At 40.6% G+C, this 18,961-nt stretch overlaps 1 protein-coding gene across 2 annotated transcripts in view; it reads right to left on the reverse strand.

The window, feature by feature from the left end:
• LOC308638708 (voltage-gated potassium channel KCNC1-like) overlaps positions 1-18,961 on the reverse strand; it is a 38,155-nt gene that overhangs the window by 13,203 nt on the left and 5,991 nt on the right. The window lies entirely within an intron of this gene.

Here is an 18,961-nt window from a genome sequence, read left to right on the forward strand (position 1 = left end):
TCATTTTCCTTCAAGCCAGAGGCTCACAGATGTTGCTTGAGCAACCAGAGCCAGCCTCAAAACCCCAAAAGAATGCAGAAACAATTTGAGAAGGGGCTTAGGGTCAGAACTAAGGATTTCCCTAAAGAGGCAATGTGTTGTAAGAAGGGTTGTATGGAATATTTCAAAAATCAACTGTGCTGTCAGCTCAAGACCAGAACAGTCATTTGTATATAGTTCTGCAAACATAATCACTGTCCAGATACATTGTTCAGGGCTCTGAACAGCCTACTTTCTCAAGGAAATTAGCCCGTGTCATCGAGCTTATTTTGCATGAAGTCACGCTTATATGAATCTTTCAAAGATCATGCATGGCCTTTCAACTGCCCTGGGAGGTGAGCAGGGCAAGTTACAAGATATTCATTTTATAGCTGGAGGAAACTGAAGCCAGAGAGGTAAAGAGATTTGCTTAAGGTGACAGAACAGGGAAGGATCAAACCTAAGTTTTTCAAACTCTCTAGCTAGAGTTATATTCCCATATTTTTACTTCTAGGGTAGAGGCCAAGGAGAGTGAGACTATTAAGGGTTGCTTCTAACCCAGAGTAGAGGAAGGATGGCTGTGGCTGTCAGGACCTGAAAGGTAAAATTGATGTAAAGGAGAAAGCTATGGGGTCTATATATTGACATGTAGGACTTCCTGAAGCTCTATGTAAATCAGCTGCTACCAGTAGTTACATCTGCTTTACAATAATGTTTTCTCCATTTACGTGAAGGAGGCAAGGATAGACTTATGACCAGGGCTAACATTCAGTTACCTTTGGGCCAACCCAGGTCCTAGCTGCCATGCCATGGGTCTCTGTCATAGGTCTCAGAGAGCCCAGAGAGGCATAAGTGAATCCAAAGCCCAGGCCCTTGGCTAAAACCTTGTCCAGTTTCAACCATTAAATGTTCCTTACAAAGTACTTCCAGACATTTTACAGAGCCTGCAGGACTTCATCCCAGTCTGTCCGGAAAAAGATCCTCTGGAGTTCTGACAATGGCAGGAAATTGGCATGGTAGTAGAAGGTGATTTTGACAGTCTATGGAACAAGGAAAGGGGGCTGACATGAGGGACCCAGGCAGCTGCTCTGGCTCCAGTTCTGGGCTATGAACTCCCCCAGCAATTCCTCTCTCCTACACACATACTGTTCTCAACTCCCATTTTCTAGAAGGGGGGAAGATGGGCCTCTGGCCCAGGCCTAGCCAGAGGAAGTAGGAAGGGGAGAGTAAAAAGGATAGATGGAACAGGAAACTTTTGGGTCCTGGAGGAGATAGATAACAAGGCAGTTTGGTGGGTTTCAACCAACTAAGGATTTTATTGAGGAATTTATTTAATAAGCTTAGCCCCAAGAGGCAAGGTTGGCTCTGACCTTCCTGGAAAAACAAGCATCAAGTTACCACAGGGAATAGATAATCCAGTGACTTTAGATGACAATTTGAAGCTTGCTGCTAATAGACACTGTGAGTACTGTGAGAAGGAGGAGGCAGGGAAAAGGAAGCATTTTCTTATTCTAGTCCACGAGCAGGAAGAAAGAACAAGGAAATGAGCTTACAGCAAACCTGATCATGGAGTAAGATAACATTCTCTTGTCCTTTAGACTACCCACCAAATTTCCAAATATAATAACAGCTCAGCCTCACCTTATGGAGGATGAAGGATGTGTTTCTAGGAGCTTCATGATCCTCAGCTCCAGGCCAGATATACTAGCCTTATTTTCATAGTACTCATCTTCTGTACCCAAGTCCAGAGGAACAGGATACACACTTGGATTCACAACTCTGAATGACTTACCAACACTCTTCAGGCCCACAAACACATTGAATCACTCTAGTTTACCATAATATACTATTATATACTCACATTCAACCTGTTCTTGGGTCAGAAACATGCACCTTCCCCAGATATACGTGTACACACACACATACATGTATACAATAAAAAATATCTACAACTTTTGGTTCGTGGATTGGCCACCTCTGAACATATAGACAAACCCTACATTATGTATCTACACACTCAACTGAAACTATACCTACACATCCAGCCACACTCACAATATTCACACTCATTCTCTTTGGGCTAAATATGTCTACCTTCCATCACACTCATACCTCCTTTGTATACACACAGCAATATCCCTGTGCACATCCATACAATGATATATAGAAACAAAACCACAGTCACATATACTCTTACCCTCTGTGCTTACCTACACATTTCAGTACCACCTTTACATGTACCCAGAATATTGCTTTCTGTGCCTATTTTTGTTTTGTTTTACTTTTATTTTTATCTCCCAAGCGCATGACCCCAGCTTAGAATGAGAACAAGGTAGTGCTGTGTGAGAGTGTACAAGTGGACAGTGAAAGTCTTCTATGAATAGAAGGCCTGGAAACAAGGAAAGAACACTAGTTTTGGAGTCAGGAGGCAGGTTTAAGTCCAGACTCTGCCAACTGGTCCCTCAGATCTCAAAACACTTTCCCTCTCTGGGGGCCTAACTCTAACCTTTAGAATACACCTCTCTTCCTCCATTCCTTAACATTCCTGTGATGACCACTAACCTGTTGGTTTTTCATCCTACTTGTCACACAATTCTGAGAAATCAATGAAATCCTGCAATGGGAGGCAGCTATCCAGCATGTTGACCACAAAGATGCAAGTGATCCGGGTGATCAAAGTAAACACATTGCAAGCATGCACAGCCTTTATGGCTTCTTAGTACCCCAGGCCAAAGAGTACCTCAAACATGGTATTTGTCTCCTGAAAGAGACAGATAGACAAAAGGATGTGGCTGTCTCATGACCATGGTCGGGAGTGAGGGTCTCCTGAGCTGGAAGCAAAAGGGTAGGTGATATCTCCATGGGCTATGTGACAATGCAGCAAGATACCTAACTTCTCTCATTCTAAATACCCAGGGAGAGTGAATACTGCCTACTCTGTTCTAGCTCTCCAGGTTCTATGTAGAGTAAGGAGATAACTGTGAAGAGCTTGGGGGTTCATTTAAGGGAATATTTGACTAGTATAAAAGGAATTGGTCCAGATACAGAATCTTCCTTCCACCAGATGCTCCCTGGCTTCTGTCAGAAATTATGTATCCTTTCTACTGGCCCAAATTTCATCCCCCACTAGTTAACTCTTATTGCTCAAGCCCCTCATTAGCTTGGGAAAGAAGCATTGGTAGCAACTCAAATCCAGAGACTCTGAGTAGGGACTGTTGGCCAGATCTTCTCTGGGGATGACCTCTTTTCCAATTTTTTCCAGCAGTAGCTTGGGCACCTTGGAGCAGATCCAGGAGTTGGCACTTATTGTCTTTCAGAGCTATATCCATAATCATCCTAGGGGCCAGCAGCACCATTTAATTAAATTAGGTCAGGTCTTTTTTTACTCCCTCACAGTACTAGAGATTGAATTCAATGTACTCTATCATTGAACTACTTCCCCAGCAATTTTTTTAAACAGGGTCTCACTAAGTTATGGAGGCCAGCTTTGAAGTTGTAATCCTCCTGCCTCATCTTCCTGAGTTATTAGGATTATAGGCATGTGCTACCATACCTGGTACAAGCTAGGTCTAATGAATGCCCAGGCTGCAGAGAACTTATTCATTTTTTTCATCCATTTCACAAACATTTCCAAAGCCCTTTTACTCTGGGCCAGACACTGTGTTCAGCATTAGGAGCATAGTGGAGATTAAGACTCAATCTCTATGATAAAAGCACTGAGTAACACATGAACAAATAATCATAGTAAACTCTATATCATTGTCATGAGTCCTTTTGGGAATGTGGCAGTGTTTATACTTATAATCATGTACAGAACATACATGCATAAATGTGTGCTGTTATAGGGATGCATAGCATGATAGTGGAGATCAAAAGAGGGGTAGTTGACCAGGTCACAGAGACAAGGGGGCACTTGAACTGGATCTTGAATGACGAGGAATATTCTAGGTAAAGAGGATAAAGAACAGTCCCAGTGGAGGAAATGCCATGGGCAAAAGCAGGTATAGATAAAGCCAAGTGTGGTGGTACGCACCTATAACCTCAGATACTCGTAATTTTAGCTACTCTGGTGGCTGAGGCAGGAGGATTTCAAGTTTGAGGCCAACCTAGGTAACTTAGTGAGACCCTGTTTCAAAACAAATTAAAAGGGTTGGGGATATAGCTCAAGAGCTTAGTGGTAGAGTACCTCTGGATTCAATTTCCAGCTGAAAAAAAGCGGGCACAGATGCATAAAAGGACAGTATGTTTTCCATAAAAATGAAAGGATCTATGAATTAAAACATGAGGGGGACTGGGGATATAGTTCAGTGTTAGAGCACTACCCCTACCATGCATAAGGCCCTGGGTTTTCTCCACAGCACCTCCCAAAAAAAGAGGGGGAGTGGAGAGGCAGAAAGTAGGGGAAAAATTTAAAAATTGGTAGAGGCTTTGATTTTGAAGGGCCTTGAATGCCATGCTGAATTTGATTTTCCCCTCAACAATAGCAAAAAAACAAACAACAAAAACAAATAATCAAACAAACAAAAAACAAAGAAAAGAATTGTTAGGCAAAGGGATTCAGCAGGATGGATTTTATTTTATTTTTGGTGCTGGGGATGACTACACCCAGGACTTTGCATATGCAATGTGACTGAGCAACATCTTCAGCCCAGGACTGAATTCTTAAGCCTTCCTTAGAGCAATGCATTTATTACAGTTCATTTCAAAAATATCTACAGGTAATTTTGAAATAATGTTTACAAGTTCAGTTTTTTTAGTGAATAAAGTAGAGAAAATAGATAAGTTCAGAATATATCATACATGGTGAGTGTAAGTATCGGTTTCATAAAACTTAAGATGTGTCTGTGTGTGTGATATCTAGAAAGTGAATGAAGGAAAGAGAGGGGTAGGGGGAAAGGAGATGTAAAATACAGTTTTTACTGTGGGTCTCTGGCAAACACTTGGAAATCCATAGCCCTCTTAGCCTAGGTTCTAACATATGAGGAATTCCAGCCTCAATCCTGAGGAGACTTTATCAATAATCTTCAACCATATCTGACTCAACTCCCTTCTGGAAGCCTATACCCCACAGGCTATGACCATTCAGGTCTCAAACCTACTACCTGGTGATGGTGGCAGAAGACTCCATAACCATAAGAACAGTTCTTGTACATGGTACTCCACCAGGTGAGAGGTAGGCTTCAGCATAGTCTACTTTACTTTAGTAATACAGACAGGGAAAGATGCTGGTAAGCATGCTTGACAGTGTCAGCTATCTGGAAGTAGAAGGGCTAGGCATGGGCTGGGTTTGAGGAAGAGGATCATCACTATCCACCCTTCAGCTTTGTGGGCCTGAGCAAAGCCACATGAATTGGGTTTCTAAAAACGTTTCCCGAGATAAAACCAGGTATTTTATTTTCTCCCCAGAAGATTCTTTTAGAAAAAGTTCTAGTATAAACTGAAATTGGTGGAATTATATGCTTTTTGTCAAAATCAACTTTTATTTTGTTAATTCCTTTGTGGTACTGAAGATATAACCCAGGGTGCTCTGCACTGAGCTACCCCTCCAGCCCTTTTTAATTTTAATTTTGAGATAGGGTGTAACTAAGTTGGTGAAACTGGTATCAAAGTTGTGATCCTCCTTCTTCAGCTTTCTGAGAAGCTGGGATTACAGGTGTGTGCCACTGCACCCAAATAATGGATAGGTTTCTTAAAGAGACCTTATGTCTTAGAAATACTGAAATGTACATGAATAAAATGATATATCTTTGATAATTGAGTTGGAGGGTAAAGGAGAAACTATTAATCATTAATCTGTCACTCACAGAAGGTGGGTGATAGATACATGGGTGGGTGATCCATTACTCTCTACCTTTGTATACATTTAAAATTAATCTACCTTTGTATACATTTAAAATTTTCCATAATAAAAAAGTTTATCTGGGCATAGTGATGTTAACCTGTAGTCCAGCTACTTTGGAGTCTGTGGTGGGAGCACTACTTAAGCTCAAGAATTTAAGACCAGCCTAAGCAGCATAGCAAAACCCTCTTTCAAACAAAAGTTTAAAATAAAGAAAATAAACAGTGGTTTTTGTGCTGGGTGTGTGGCTCTTTGATACAGCATTTGCATAGCACAAGTGGGAGGCCCTGGTTTGATCCTCAGCAAAGAGTTATGGGGAGACTTTTTTAAAAAAATATTTTGGTCCTGGGGCTGGGGTTATAGCTCAGCAGTGGAGTGCTTGCCTAGCATGTTCAAGGCCCTGGGTTCGATCCTCAGTACCACATAATAAATAAATAAATAAAATCATGGTATTGTGTCCAACTACAACTAAAAATAAATATTTTTTTTTTTTAAATTTGGTCCTGAGGATTAAACTCAGAGGTGCTTAATCAATGAGATACATACTCAGCCCCTTTTGTTTTATTTTGAGACAGAGTCACTAAGTTGCTGGGGGGTCTTATTAAGTTGCCAAGGTTGGCCTCAAACTTGCAATCCTCCTGTCTCAGCCTCTCGAGTTGCTGGGATTATAGGCATGTATCACTGTGCCTAGTGAGGGCTTTGATAGGAAAGTATAATGAGTAGTCAGAAAAAAAAATGGCAGGCATAACCCAGGGTCACACTGTTCTTTGAACCAGTACTTTCTAACAAAAAGCACTGTACTGGCTTGGATAGTATCTCCTATCACCCTTAAATCAAGTCCTTTATGGAACTTTGGAAGGTAACCTTAGTTAGAAATAAGGTTGTTGTGGATTAGTTAGTCTAAGATAAGGTTATACTGGAGTAAAGTGGGCCTTTAATCCAATAAGACTGGTGTCCTTATAAGAAAAGGAAAGACACCCAGACACCCAGAGAGAACACATGCGAACACAGAGTTTGAGACTGGAGTTAGGCTGCCACTAACCAAGGAATGCCAAGAATTGCCAGCAACCATCAAAAGCTGGGAGGGGGCATGGAACAGATTCTCCCTCTGAGGCTCCAGAAAGAAACCCCATACCTTGATTTTAGACTTCAGATCTAGAGAACAGTGAGATAATACATTTCTGTTGGTTTTAAACCACCTAGTTTGTGGTACCTTGTAAAAACAGCCTTAGAAAATTAATAAAGGCAACACTGGCTTTATATACTCCCTTAATGGCACTGCACCTTGACTATAGACCAAGAGCCTGAGGCTTTGAACAGAACCCTCTCCCCAGAGAATACAATAGGACCAGTGCCACAGGAGGCTATGGCATAGGCTAAACATGGAATGGCCCATCTTCTTGGGGGTAGTGCTTTTACTCAATAGATAAACAATTTAAATTTCTGTTTTTATATTAAAGGAAACACAAATATAACATGAGGCATAATGAAAAACTGGTATGACCAAGGTAAAACATAAGGCTTCAAAAAAGATATGTCACATCTGTGCTTGGATATATGTGTACTATAGTACTGTTTGTGAAAGCAAATTTTTGAAAAGAAAAATCCCTAAAAATTAATCATTTAGGGACTGGTTAATTAAATTAAGGTATAAATTCTACCTCGATCTACAAGTTTTATAAAAAGAATAAAGTAAACATATTTATACTGATTTGGAAAGCCATCTTTTATGGTTTGGATCTGACACTGTAGCTAGCACCAAATCTTCTCCCCTGATCCTCAGGAACTCAAGGGCACTTGCCATTTCTCTGAAATGTCCTTTTGTGCAAGTGTTTGAAAACACTAGCCTGAAGAAAACATATCTAGGGGTGCTAAGCTTGAAAAGTTAAGTATAAATCAAGGGAATTTCAGATATACTTAAGTGTTAAAAAAAACAACAAAGAAACTTTAAGCATAAGAAGAAAATTGGGCAAAACTTGCCTAATTTGTGTGAGTGAAGAAACTCTAAACATGATACAAAATACAAAAACTATAATGCAAAATGTTGATACATTTTATACACACACACACACACACACACACACACATATATATATATATATATATATACACACACATAAAGTACAAGCAATAGAGTAGGAACATATACTTATTTATTTATTTTTTGGTACCAGGAATAGAACCCAGGGGTGCTTTACCACTGAGCCATATCCCCAGCCCTTTTTATGTTTTATTTTGAGACAGGGTCTCACTAAGTTACTGAGGCTGGCTTTGAACTTATGATCCTCCTGCCTCAGACTCCAAAGCCACTGGGATTACAGGCATATGCCACTATGTTTGGCTAGGAACATATATTTAAAATACCTGAAACAGGCAGGGAGGGGCTACTTTCCTCAACAACAAAGACATCATATAAATTGATAAAATTAAGGTGAATAATAATACAAAGAGAAAAGGGGCATGATCAGGGAATGCACAGAAAAAGAACAATCAACCAGGCTTGGTGGGGCATACCTATAATCCCAGTGACTAGGGAGGCTGAGGCAGAAGGATCATAAGTGCAAAGCTGGCCTGGGCAATTTAGTGAGACCCTATCTCAAAATAAAAAAGGGTTGAGTATGTAGCTCAGTGGTAAAGTGGTCCTGGGTTCAATCCCCAGCACTGCAATACAACAACAACAAAATAGCTACGTGTGCATACTCTGTCCTAAGAATTATACTCCTAGCAATGTAGCCTGCTGATGTGTCATATCTGTGCTTGGATGTATGTGCACTATAGTACTGTTTGTAAAAGCAAATTGTTGAAAAGAAAAATCCCTAAAAATTAATCATTTAGGGATTGGTTAATTAAATTAAGGTATAAATTCTACCTCCATCTACAAGCTTTATAAAAAGAATAAAGTAAACATATTTATACTGATTTAGAAAGCCATCTCTTATGGTTTGGGTCTGGAATGTCCTCAAAATGCTAATGTGTTGAAAGCTTGGTCCCCAGTGCAAGCAATGATCAGAGGTGGGGTTTTTGGAAAGTGATTGGACCCATGAGGACTTTAACCTCATCAGTGGACTGAAATATTCATTTTTTTATGTTTTGTGTATTTTACCTTAATTTTTTTTTATTGTTGGTTGTTCAAAACATTACACAGTTCTTGAAATATTCATTGATGGATTCATAACTTGATGGCATTATTGGGAAGTGGAAGAAACTTTAGGAGGTGAGGACTAGTTGGAGGAAGTAGGTCATGTCCTTGAGGGGCTGTCATTTTCTTGGCCCCTTCCTCATGTTCTGTGCTTCTTGGCTGCCATGAGGTGAGTAGCTATCTTCTGCCACATCCCTCCACCATCATGTTCTGCCACACCACAGGCCTAAAAGCAATAGAGCCACAGACCAGGGACTAAAATCTCTAAAACCTAAAATAAAATACAGCTTTCTCACTTTAAGTTGATTTTATTAGATATTTCATCATCAAAATACATTCAAGCAAACAAAACAACACAGAGAATGTGTGTCTGGTTTGAATCTATTTGTGTAACAAAACAAAGTATCATTCATGTTGATCTGCATAAACACTAATATTTTCTGGAAGTAACACACAAGCAACTGTTATCAATGATTACCCAACCTGGAAGCCTGGATGTTTACATCATTTAAATACTTTTCTATGTATACATATTGCTTTTTATTTTTTGGTATGGGGATTGAACCCAGGACTTGCACATGCTAGCAAGCACTCTACCACATCCCCATCCCTTATTTACTTTGAGACAGGGTCTGGGTAAGTTTCCCAAAGTGGTCTCCAATTTGTGATTGTCCTGCTGTAGTCTTTCCAGTAGCTGGTATTACAAGTGTGTGCTACCACATCTGGCCACATACTGCTTTTTTTTTTTAAAGCCAGTTGATTTTGAAATAACTTTTACCTACTGTTCCCCCCTGCAAAGTGAGTATAGTACTGCCAAAATCAAAAATTTTTTGCCACTTTTACTAGGAGATAGACAAGGTTAAAGTCAAAGTGTGAGTGTACCTTGGTTAAATCCAAACAGATTTTCTCACTAGTGCCAAACAGTTTACTTCAGCAAGGACTAGAGGCAGAGCACTGTACACAGTAGTCTTTCATGAGCTTGGGAAGCAGCTTAGTAGCAGCTTAGTGTTTGCTCAGCATTCAGGAGAGGCCCTTGGTTTGATCTCCATCAACATACACACACATAATAATAATAATAATAATAATAATAATAATAATAAAACAAAAATAAAATAAAATCTTCTTGCCCCAAGAGTGGGAGAGGTGATTGAAACGAGACTGTCAAGATGGGTACATGGAGATATATTACACTACTGTTTTTACTTTGTGTGTGTATAAAATTTTCAATAATAAAGAGTAAAAAGTTTCTAAACAACTCCATTTCCTCATCCCCCCATCTAATTAGTTGTTTAGACTGGATAATGCCTCTGAGAAAAGTGGTCCATGCCCTAATACCTTAAAACTGTGAATGTTACTTTATATGGCAAAATAGATTTTGCAGATCTGATTATGTTAAAGATTTTGAGCTGGAGAGATTATTATCCTGGATTATCTAGGTGGTTTTAATATAACTATGAGGATTCTTAACTTTTTTTCATACTGGAAATTGATCAAGGGTCTTGCACATGCTAGGCAAGTACTCTACCACTGAGCTCCATCCTAAACTCTTTTAAAAATTATTTTATTTTTCTTGATCTCCAATTTGTTCAATACCTCTCTCATTTTGACCCTCTTGCCTCCCTGTAAGGATCCTTGTGTCTAGATGTGGTGATACACACCTATTATCTCAGCTACTTAGCAAGCTGAGACAGAAGAATCACAGGCTAGAGACTATCCTTGGCAACTTGGTGAGATCCTGTTTCAAAATTAAAATAAATAAATAAAAATGGCTGGGTATGTAGCTCAGTGGTGCAGCTCCCTTAGATCCAATCCTCAGTACCATGTAAGAAAAGACAAGGAAGCAGATTTGCCCCTAAAACTTCCAGAAACCTGGAATATTGACTCCAGATTTTCTCTCAGACTTGATTTTTCCTTTTTCTACCCTTATCCACTGAGCCAACCTGTGTTCATTCATCCTTTTAGGTCTAGCCCAAATATCATTTCCTCTGAGAAAATTTTTTCTAATTTGTTTTTGCCATGCTTGGGATTGAACCCAAGCTAGACAAGCACTCTACTACTGAGATAATTCCCAGCCCTTTATATTTTGAGACATAGTCTCACTAAATTGCTGAGGCTGGCCTTGAACTTCCAATCTTCCTGCCTCAGTCTCCCAAGTAGCTGGGATTACAGGTGTGTACCACCCTGGCCAGCCCAGAATAATTTTTAAATGAGTGAATATTAATCTCCACTTTTACAATCCTCATCTGAGACTGTAGAACATACTGAAGACAGAAGAACATGGTCCTTAATCATCTTACCAGAGCCACAAGAAGGAAGCAAGGTTTCTGTTTCAATCTAGGTTGGAGTAAGTACACATTAGAAAGAGAGAAAACTGATTCTCAGAGCAAGGAAAGAAGCCAACATCCAGGTTTTTTGACTTCAGTCTCCTACAACCCACAAAAATGGGGAAGGACAGGGTGGAGGAGGGAAAGGAGAGAAGGAACCAGATATATAGCGGCTGTTTTGAAAGTAGAATACAATATCAGTGGCAAGACAAGACAAACCAGTGCAGAAAGGTTATCCTGGAGACATGTTTCCATATGGTAAGAGCAGAACAGTGGGATGCATCCAACCCACTTCTGCTGAAGGTTCTTGGGGGCTCTGCAAGGACAGGCCCATTCAACCTAGTATGTTGAATGGCAAGAGGGCTAGCATCCTCTTCATTACTGCCCACCCACCCCACCTCACAGACCTGTTTGGGGAGGCCAGCAGAGTTCACACCACAAGGAAACTTAGTTCACAAGTAATAGTGAGTAAGAATTCAGTTCCTATGACTCCTTGGAATACCTGGAAACGAGAAAGTGAAAGATTTCAAATTTATATGCCTGTCCCTAAAAGATAGGCACTGAGAGGCACAGAAACTCTATAGCTCCTTAAGCAAGCCCCAGACACCACTACTTGTTCAGCCATCTTCATTTCTTATGGGAGAGCTATAGCTGCACAGCAGACTATCTTTCCCTCAAGAGTAGCAAGGGGAGTATTGCAAAGAAACAGTGGGAGAGAACTATATGATGGATGGAGAGAATTCAGAGTTCTCTCTCGCATGAGCCTAATGATAGCTCCCCGATGGAAACAACTTCAGAAAAGGCCTAAGCGAAGATGGGAGATGGTAACTGTAAGGACAGAGGATTGTCCCCAGAGGCCAAGTATCCACAGACTCTCACCCCCCTGAGAATAGTGCATACTGAGTCCACAGTGTGGTCACCTGGTTTAGAATTTGCTGCCAAATTCTTCTTGAAGAGCATCGATCAGATCCAGCATGGACAAAAGTTAGCTTTAGATTCCCTTTCATTCCAAGCATGGTGGGAAAGGGGGCAACTGGTCTGGATTTGGGATTTACATTGCAGATGGTGTGACTTTGGGCAAGTCCCTTCAATGAGGAGTCTGTTTCTTCATTGACAAAACAGGAAGAAGACTCTCTTTGCAGGGCTATTATGAGAATCAAGAAAGGTATGTGGCTGGGGATGCAGTTCACTTAATCATGTGCTTAGCATTTGCAAGGCCCTAGGTTTGATTATCAGCACCACATAAAAGCAAAACAGCAAAACAAGAGAGGTAAGTGAGAAAGTGCTTTATAAGCAAAGTGATATATGTATATGAAAATTAGGATTTAAGGGCTGGGGCTGTGGCTCAGTGGTAGAGCACTTGCCTAGCATGTGTGAGGTACTGGGATGGATCCTCAGCACCACATAAAAATAAATAAATAAAATAAAGATATTGTCTCCAACTTCAACTAAAAAAGTATTTAAAAAAGAAAATTAGGATTTACCTTATAAATCCATGAGTTATCATTATCCAGAAAGGGCAGGTGGCATTGTCTTAAGACTTGCCTGTATAAATCCAAGCAGGGCCCCTTTCACAGGGTAGAGGGACCCTGTTATGAGACACTCTCCTGGCTCTGGAGCCAGGCTGGGGCAAGTGGGCAGGTGAGAAAGGAAGCTTTGTTCAAACTGTTTTGCTATTGGGATTGAAAAGAGCTTACCGGGGGTCTTTCTATGCTATAATGGATAGGAATTAAATCTCTGACCCTTCCAGGCTCCTGTATTCTGTGGAATTTCTTAACTCTGTACCTTTCCCACCATGTCTCAAGGGAAGATAGAACTGACTCCTCAGAAGACCTTCCTTCAGGTATTCTTCCTTATTCTCTGGCATCCTGGGCCCAGCCAGCACCCCAAGTGCTTCTGGGATTGTCAATGGCACAGGAATTAAGAGAGTGTGCTCTTGAATCAGATTACCTGGTCAGATCCAGCATGGACAAGAGTTACCTTTAGATTCCCTCTCTATATACCTCTCATGGTGGGAAAAGAGGCAACTTTTGATATTTGGGACCTATGTCTGCAGCGTGACTAAGATCACATAGCTGGTAACTCCAAATGTTTACTAGTTATGTGGCCTTAGAAATGTGACACATCTACTTTGGGCTTCCTTTCTTCCATTTGCAAAATGCTTATAATTATAGTCTCTAACTCATAGGGCTGTTTGAGGAATAAATGGTAGTTCATATAATAATATCTGACTTCCTAAATGCCAGGCACTGTGCTCAGCACTTCTGAAGGGACAGAATCCCAGAGGAACTAATATCAAAGACTAGAATGGTGATAAAATTTTTTTTAGTGCTAAGAATTGAATCCCAGAGCCATGCACATGCTAAGCATAAGCTCTACCACTGAGCTATATGCCTAGCCCTGGGGATGAAATTTCAATGGTGACAGGACCTGAGGGATCATGTGGGGCAGTTCTCACATTGTACAGAGGAGAAAACTCTGCCCCAGAAAGATGCAGTTGACTTGCCTTGCAGCAAGTGTGGGACTATGACCCATCCTGTTCTCTTGACTCCAAGGCCAGGCCTTTTGTACCCTCCCAGGTCATTTTTCCACAATCCCCAGAAACCACTGATGTAATATGGACTGTGGGTTCAGAGGTGTTCTTCAGAGCTGCTGCTGGCTGGGGTTCACCACCCTTTCCCCACCAGTACTCACTTTCTGCTGGCATATGTGTTGGTGACATGGCATATGTGTTGGCTTCCAACATGCTGTTGAGGTGTTCCTACACTAGGGGACACTGTTCTGTGTCCTCAAGATAATCTGTAGCACATGTAAAAGCTTAGCCTGTAAAAGAAGCCAGAATTGTAACTGGAGCCTGAGGAATGGGTAGAGGGGGATGACTGCCAATAGACAGAGAAGGATCTCAAGGCCCTAGGAAATTTGCAGGTTGAAGCATTCTGCAAACAAATTCTCATAATCTCAAGACTCCAGCCCTCTCTGTTTCCTCACCCTGCTACCATACACAAAAATTCTGTGCAGGAGGGCAGCACTCTGACTCAGGATTCACTGAATGAATAGATTGGCCTATGTCTTCAGGGAAAAAGCCTTAAAGATATGAGACAGTGTGGTTATAGATTCTAGAAAATTTGAGGGGCAATAGGAAATGTCTTTGGGAGCACACTGAACCCACTGTCAGAAGTCTTGTTTACTTGGCCACCTCTGCCCATGCACTAGAGACACATTATGTGACCTTGAGTAGGATATGTAACCTGTCTGAGCCACAGGTACATTGTCTATAAAACAGGCTGTTGATTTTCCTCCTCCAGGGATAGAGGGAGGATTAAACTAGATAATGCCTATAAAAGTGTTTAAAAATCATAAAATAAACTACAAATACAAGGACATAATACTGGTAAAACATGCAAGTTTCAGGCAGAAAAAAAGCAAATTCCAAATTCCATTTTTCTTCAGAAGTAATTCAAACCCATTTACAATCAGAAAGAGTTTGAGTGCTCAGTCCTTTGCGTTTGGGAGCTCATTGATTTATTAATTTATTCAAATATCCCTGAATATCACAAAAGGGAAAAAAGCAAAACTATACATACCCATGATACTAGCAACATATCCAGCCTAGTAGGAAGCAAGGAGAACGTTTAACCATTACGCTTCCCATTATCCTAGCCATTCCCCAAAATGGGTTTGGAGGACACAAGAGGATGAGGTTGGGAAGCAAGGACAGGTATTATGGGAAAAGAGTACTGCTTCCTAGGTGAGTAAGGGCAATGTACCTAGAGGTCTTCAGTGCTCTTAACAGACACCACAGAATATTACAACATTAATAGTTCCACTTTATTGAACACAAATTAAGTGTGTGTTCTAGGCACTATGATAAGTACTTTATCAACATCATTTCTTATAATCCTCCCAACAACTTCCTGAAGTGAGTATGATAAACTCTCATTTTGCAGCTAGAAAATCTAGTCTGCAACTTTTCCAGGTTTATGCAATTAGTTCAAGGTGGGGCTGGAATCCTCACTTGCAAGTCTTCCAAGTTCCTGCTCTTTATTTCATTCTTTCATGAAAAATAAGAAAAAAAGTTTCAAGGACAATATATTGTATTCATGTGCCAAAAATCACAACCCACACATTCAGGAAACAACAAAATAAAACTAGAGAGGCTGCCTGGATCCTTAGTCTTAACACATACTGCTGCCTGTTGGCTTGTGGAGGTACTATAAGAAGGATGTAGAAGCAAAAACCTTAGAGAAAAGTCAATTATTCAACTTAAAAATTATTTCAAGCTAGCTAAATGAACTACAACAAAAATCCTGGCAGTGAAAGACATTGAGACAACAGTGAACTCAACAAACCCTCTGATGACCAGGCTTCCACCTTCCCTACTCCAAGGCTTTCCTGCAGGGGAGTAAGCACGTGAGTACAAACACTGACCTTTTCATGGATTGGGGGATAGCAGAACACTCTTCTGCTAGATAAAGGTATCAAGAAGCCAGACTCCCTGCTAGAACTTCAATCTCCTTGTCTGCTATAGGGATAGGATAATATTCAGACAGTAAGAAGTCTTCTGAAGATAATTTAGATTTTGGCAGCTATTGATCTAGTACCCTGGCCCTTTCTGGTGATCACTGCTTTACTGATTCTAGACTGAGTTAAACTAGCTGATATCTGAAGGTCCCTCTAGTTCCAATAGTCCATGTGTCTGGGAGAGTTTGTATCAAAAGTTTGAAGTATAAGAGTGAATCTCTGTGAGCACACTTCCTCAGTGCCCTTTCTGAAATCTCTCTGGCTGGCTGGAGGCTAGAGAATAGGAGTGGGAGGGAGGATACTGAAGAACATTATTCTCTGGTAGCCTTGGACTCAAAAGAACAGGTAAAACTGTGCCAACAGTAGGCAGTTCTTGTTAGGCAAACAACAATAATAATAAATCCTGGGCCTTTTATCAAAAGTTACTCATGGGAATGAAACCAGCAACTCATGGATTCCACTGGAAGTACCAGTAGCAAATGCAAGTATGTTTTCAAGTTGTTAAGGCTATAACAAGGATAGCTGTTCAGGACACAAAAATGCAGTCAGAGAGGAGAGCACAGACAGATAATACATTTCCCCATAATTAGCAGAGAAAGCCCCAGACTTCCCTAAAGAAATTCCTCATTTTCAGAAAGACAGCTTCCTTCCAAAAGGCCTGGGAATGTCTTTTGATGCCAGGCAACTGGGAAGAGTTTTCCAGGGGTAAAATTCTCTTTTTGCTAGGGCTGGGAAATAATGCTGATGACTCTTGGAAAATGATGGGAGGGGCACTGAGAAAATGTGAGCTCTGGAAGGGCACAGGGGATTTGCTCTGATCACTTCTCCCACTCCCACCTTCTACTAAAGGGGCAATGGCTAAGAAGGAACCAAGATTGTTTTGCAAATAAATGTACCTGTGACTCCTCCCTTGCTCCTGACCATTTCCTTACCCTTGGAGATGATTTTGTTGATATTCACAAGAGGGTCACTCTAGTTCACTTCATTCTAAAGAGTCTGGCCATGATATGTTTAGAACTGTGTATTGATGTGATCACCAGCAAGTCACTGGCTGCATTCTGACAGGGCTTCTGTATTATGGGCCAAGAAAAGAAAGAGAGAGGAAGACCTCAGAGGGAGTAGAAGAGAACCTACAGTTCTGAAGCACTCCCACCTGCTTTAAGTGAACCTACCCAGATGCCTATGATTTTAGCTAGACCATCCTACTGCATGGAGCCTCAGTTGCTTCTCCAAGGACATAAGGATATTACTCTCACCACAGGTTTGTTAGTACTAAATAAATAGCATGTGTAAAGTACCTAGCACAGTGCTTAGCATATAGTACACATAGCATGTAGTGCTTGGCACATAATGACTTTTTAAAAACTAGAGTGATATCCTTGTTTTCCCCTGGACCTAACACTAGAAGTCTTGCATCACAGAAAAACCCAGCAAACTGGGACAAATGGTCACTCTATTTTCATCCATTTCTTCTCATCTCTCCAAATGAAGGCATAATTATCCTACACCTTCATTTGTTTGACTCACAAACCAGTATGTTTCTGTATTTCTCTAATCAAAAGTCTAAATATTTGTAAAAAACAAAACAAAACAAAAATACAACAAACTGCAATGTGCTTCTTACGTCTATTCCTGTCAATAACTCCATGATCTAGGGAAGTGCTTCTCAATCCTGGGAGATTTTACCCCCCAAATATATTTGGTAATATCTGGAGGTATTTTTCATGGTTATATCTGAGAAGTGAGAAAGCACAACTGATATGGTGTGCTTAGTACTGCATAGTACTACTATGAGCTAGGGGCCAGAGATGTTAGTAAATATCCTAAAATACACAGGACAACTTCAACAAGGAATTGTTTGGGTCAAAGTATCAATAATGCAATTGGGGATGTAGCTCAGTTGTAGAGCACTCACCTAGCATGGTTCAATCACCAGCACTACCAAAAACCAAACAAACAAACAGACAAACTCCCCCAAAACCCTTGTAAACAATATTGAGTTTGAGAAGCCATAATCTAGTTGTAGATATTATTAGCTCAATAAATGCTAAAACTAAAGACTCTGGGGCTGGGAGGGTGGCTCAGCTGTAGAGTGTTTGCCTAGCATATGAGAAGTGCTGGACTCTATCCCCAGCACCACAAAAACAAACAAAAACAAAAAAATCCAAGCAAACCAAAAGCAACCCCCAAGACCCTGAGGCTGGGAGAGGTAGAGGAAGTAGGTCAAGATCCAAAGAGCTGGATAGTGGCCCATATCTGGCTCAAAGACAGACTGGTTGACTCTGGATCCAGTTCTTTTCCTACAATATTGCAATGCCCCTGAAAGATGTTTTGTTTTGTACCACGTTTGGCTATATTGCAGTTTTGGCATAAGACTGAGCCCAGGGCTGGAGGTGTAGTTAAGTGGTAGAGCACTTACCTAGCATGTGGGAGGCTGTGGGTTTAATCCCTACTTCTGACCTTCAGTGCTGTTCTTGAGCTGGTTCATATAGGCTAAAGCCAATTGTGTGAATCTCTTCCCAATTCTGCATTTAGTAATTTTACATCAGTAGCTTGAAATATCCCACAGCAAGAAATTTACACTATGGAAATAAGCAAATTGTACAATTCAAGGCTTCTTTTAAAAGAGCCTGTTTACTCTTCCTAACAGGGCTACCAGGTATTATGCAGCCATTAAAAAAGAATTGAGGGCTGAGGGTGTAGCTCAGTGGTGGAGTACTTGCCTAGCATGCTTGAAACATTGGGTTTGATCCCCAGCAATGGACAAAAATAAAAAAATAAATTAAAAATTAAAAAAATAAGTGTAGCTATAACAGTTGATTCAAAAACAGTTGATTCCCTAAGTGGAATATTTCCCAAACCATGGTCAGTAGAGGATCAGAATTTAACAATTTCCACCTCATTGATACCAGGCCCCCAAGCTCTGGTTTTCAAGTCTCAACACAGAGAAGCACTGGATCATTAAACAGATGCACAAAATGAGGTACAGAAGTCAGCATTGCTATTTCAATTTTAAATTGAATGAAGTAGACCAATCAGCTCAGGCAGGAGAAGCTGGGTCTAGACTGAACCCATTTTTAGAGGCTTACCTTGAACTTCCAGGTACTCTCTTATCTATCC

This window comes from Spermophilus citellus (genome assembly GCF_964194105.1).
Source record: "Spermophilus citellus genome assembly, chromosome: X".
In the NCBI taxonomy this organism is placed as follows: Eukaryota; Metazoa; Chordata; class Mammalia; order Rodentia; family Sciuridae; genus Spermophilus; species Spermophilus citellus.